The sequence below is a fragment of the Pinus tabuliformis genome, chromosome X, assembly GCF_031772625.1.
Source record: "Pinus tabuliformis cultivar Carrire ecotype Pingquan chromosome X, CPIR1, whole genome shotgun sequence".
In the NCBI taxonomy this organism is placed as follows: Eukaryota; Viridiplantae; Streptophyta; class Pinopsida; order Pinales; family Pinaceae; genus Pinus; species Pinus tabuliformis.
In genome coordinates, this window is record NC_142308.1 from 1049073657 (window position 1) to 1049077969 (window position 4313).

Here is a 4313-nt window from a genome sequence, read left to right on the forward strand (position 1 = left end):
TACATGGTTATCACAACGTAGAGAAGAAAAGGCATAGCCAAATAGAATTTGTAGATCTTGGACCACTTGAAGCAGTTATCGCTGAAACAACGGAGTAGTCTTTATTTGGATATTGATTTCTTTAACAGAGATCCAATGGTGAGGACTTCAGCTTTCTCTGATGGATTTATCACCTCTTGTCTATTAACATGTTTTCTAGAAGTGATCTGTAGCATTATTAGAAATTCAATCACAGCTAACAGTGGCCATGTCTATTTGCATTCATAAGATTAGATCACCAACCTTCTCAGATAAATTATAGTTGGCCAAAAAGTTATTGATTTGTTAAGACTAAGTACTTGTTTGTTATAAGACACAAAAATATTGAAGTTAAAACCAAATAATTACCAATTTATTCTCAGAAGAGTTAATGCGCTCAAAATATATGAATATATACAGTAATGTACAAGTTAATTGAGAAAACATGGAACATCCTAGGATATCACGACAACCCTAAGCTCTAAGAACATAATACAATCAGTCCAATCTTACAAGCAATCCTCTGTTCTGTTTAAATTTAGACAATTCACCAGCATAAGTTACTGAATTAAAGGCGTTGAAGCAGCCAAGATGAGGCATCATGAACTTTTTCAATCATCAAGCCAATCCAAATTAAAACGTTCTTCGATGACCTCAACTATGAGATTAGGCATGGTAGAGGCTTTGATAGCCAGCCACTGTCGTTCAGTGCTCTCATCACAGATTACACATCTGAGAGATCTTAGTTTGGCTAATGCTTTAGGCAGCTTCTTCAGTCCAGAGCACTCCCTCATATCCAGAATCTTTAAGTTTGATAGCTGATCAAATTCCATGGGAAGGTCCTTCAAAGACCTGCATAATGAAATATCAAGAAATTCGAGTTGCTGAAGTGCACAAATGGAAGGAGGAAGCATTGACAAACTTGGGCATATGCAGACAATCTCAGCACCCTAAGTGACCTTAACCTCCCAAAGTCATCAGGTAACTTTTGGATAAGATGACAATTAGTGACAGATAACTTCTGGAGGTAAGTTAAATTGCATATGTTTCCAGGCAGTTCCTCCAAATCACTGCAGTGGTCAAAGTTAATTTCTTGAAATTTTGGAGACTTTGGAAAGTCATGTCCCTTATCCAATGAAGTCATATTTCTCAAACCCTCACATAGGCATACAGACAACTTTTCCAAGCTCTCTGAGGATCTACAATACTCATAAAGAGGAGACACAATCAACCTCCCAAGTAGTACAGACTTTATTTGAGGAAATGCAGGGAAGCTCGGCAGCCCATGAAGTGTTGAACGCTTAGAACTGTAATTGTATATTATAGCAACCTTCAGTTTTGGCATGGTATGTAAAAATGTTGGAAGACAGTAACGACTGGCAGCGAAAAACAAAGTCAATACTTCCACCTCAGGAAAGTTTATTTGACACCAATTTTGCTCTTCCATTGGACCTACAGTTCCCAGAAATGTAAAAGTCAGTATGCTATGCTGATAAAAAAATGTTTATCTAACATCTTGATAAATTTGGAACATAAGTAGATTCATCAAAATATGATTCAATGTGTAGGCAGTGAAAGAAAACAAGTTTCGGTAGTGACCTGTATAAATTGAAACAAATTGAGCCTTAGATGCCTGATCTTTGAGCGTTAGCCATTTTGTGGGAATATTATCCTCCTTGCTAGGCATAAAAAGCCTCTTACAATGAATGGTACTATCCTGGTTGGCCAGACGGAAGGCTAAATCTCGCATCACATCATGTTGAGAAAAAGAGAGCTCGGAGGCACAGCCAAATGAGATGGCCCGACACCTGACACATCAAAAACTTATATTAACTAAGAGGAGTGAACTCGAAAGCCTCTTATGTCCCCGCTGGTTAACACGTTGATCCTACCTTCCTAATTTCTAATAAATAGTGTAAAAATATTTAAGCCTAAAATTGCTGGTATAGTTAATTTTTCTCATATATTTTGCCTCAAATTTTCTGCAAAGTTCATGCTCTATCAAAGGATGCCACAAGCACATCAAAGGATGCCACAAGCACAACAAATTAAGTTCAGATACAAATATGAACAGAGCAAAACAATCAAACAGGTTTATGAAAGGTAGCAAATCTAAACAAGTTCCTTACCCTGGGTCGCTTGTGAGATTTAATAGACTACGACTTGCAAGTTCTAACAAGACCACAAAAGCGTCTTGCCATTCCATCCCACGGGTGTAAACCCAAATGTCCAACAATGCATCTGCGCTGAACTTTCTACCTTTGGGAAATGCCCCCAAGTCCAAAAAGCACTGCTTCGACTCCTCATCTAGGACATCTATACTTGTTTCCAAGCAATGAGAAAGCTCATCTCTGTGATATTCTGATATTGATTGTCCTCTGGAAAGTCTTTTCTTAGCATTTTCCCAAACGGGCCGGGGCTCACCGCGCAAAGAGCTTGCAATAACCTTGAGGGCAAGTGGTAAGCCCTTACACTCTGCTTCAACCTACAAATACAGTACAGAAATTCACAGTATTAAAACTTTTCCTGCGGTTCTATCACAGGCGTTGCAATTTTAAACTTACATAAAACAATTTATTTCCATGAAAAGGACAGAAAATCAATTTGATTTCAACATGCTATCCTCGGATGCAAAGCATCAAGAATGAGATAGAGAAACAATCAGGGTCTAATTCATACCATTTTAACAAGATCCTCATCTTCTGTTATTGGAATCGAAGGCTGTCCAAAGGCCCAAAAACAGAAAAGTGACAGGGCATCAGCCTTCTGCAACATGGGTATGTTATAGACACGGGTACTATTTGAAGTCGGAATAGTGTAATCCTGTCTTGTTGTGATAATTGTCTTGTATCCCTCTGCTTCAAACAACAACTGTTCCACATTTGATCTTGACCAAACATCGTCCAAAACCACCAAAGTTTTTGGATGTCCTTTTAAACGAATATTATTCTTCAGTTGGTTGTGTGCATCCTCTATGCTCTGAAAATCAGGCCTTCTGCCACCAATTATCTTATCCCACAGAGTCTCTAAAAGGCCCTTTACATTTGGAGAATGTGCAACAGTAATGAAAATTATATTGTTCTGAAAGAAATCTGAAAATCACAGACAAGAAAACGCATTACAAACGAAAGTGAAGCAATTAAATGGGAGTTTGGAGTGAAAATTCAAAAGGGGATTTGCTCTAACCTTTGACTTGGGGATCGTTGCAAAGGGCTAACGCAAGAGTGGTTTTGCCACTTCCTCCCATACCTTTTACCCCAACTACATTAACCCCATTCTGAAATATTAAGCTTTGCTTGACATCATTCACAAGATTATTCAATCCAACTACGAAATTCGGCATATCCGGGACTTGGGAGTTGGAGCTGCTGGTGGGTTCTTTAGAAATTGTAGTATCATAGGACTCATCAATGGAGGTCTCGAATAACTGGCCTGTACTCATTTGATGAAGCATGAAGGAATTGGAACTGGCATCCTTAGTCATCTTGGCATTAACACTGTCGATTATATGCCGACCCATTTCTTCCATACGCTTCAATCGTTCCTCACAGGCCTTGGAATCCACGTTTAGCTTGTGGACATCGAGTATGCCTGCCAGGGCTTGGGTGAGCAAAAAATCATTGACATTCTTTTCTACCTGTAGGATTTTCTTTCCATATCGATATCTTCTATATAAATTAAAACTACTGATTCCCTCTAATTTCTTCACAAGGTGAAGGCCATCTTGCAGCTTGTCTTGAATGTCCTTCAACGGCGGGCCTCTGTGAGATGAGGGTTCTGATTCAGAAGAAATCCTAGAGATTTCATCAATGGTAGGCTTGAGGCCTAAAAGCTTTTGCCTGAGTTCCTTGCTCGAAGATTTGCTGGAAATGATGCTATTCATGACGGTTCTAGTTACTATGAACAACTCGCTACTGCAATTCCGATATTCGACTGAGAAATGGAGCCGACTATTTAATCCAAACAAGTTAGACACGTTATACAGAAACTTATCCAGAATGAGTCAGCGTAGAAACAGCAGCACGATAATGCCAGTTACAGTACCTATCAACCAAAGAGGGATCCTTCCAGTGGTATCGGCCGCATATTTATCAAAACAGTATATTTTTATGGGCAAGTGCGCCGCATATTTATCAAAACAGTATATTTTTATGGGCAATTGGTATTCACTGCTGTCGGTTTAGGTGCTCCAACGGGCAAGGCACTGACAGCATTTGACCGTTGTCGGTTTTGGGCCTTCCAGTCAACGTGATCTGTTCACAGCTTCAACTAAAACTAATATATTTTTATGGGCA

The 4313-nt window shown here is 39.2% G+C and overlaps 1 pseudogene across 1 annotated transcript; it reads right to left on the reverse strand.

Moving 5' to 3' along the window:
* Window positions 1-369: 369 nt before the first annotated feature.
* On the reverse strand, window positions 370-4110 carry LOC149143401 (putative disease resistance protein At5g47280; annotated as a pseudogene). The gene is made up of 5 exons (XR_016265018.1): window positions 3205-4110; window positions 2698-3110; window positions 2148-2503; window positions 1618-1826; window positions 370-1470 (listed from the first exon to the last, which is right to left on the reverse strand). The product of XR_016265018.1 is annotated as a putative disease resistance protein At5g47280 (transcript).
* Window positions 4111-4313: the final 203 nt, after the last annotated feature.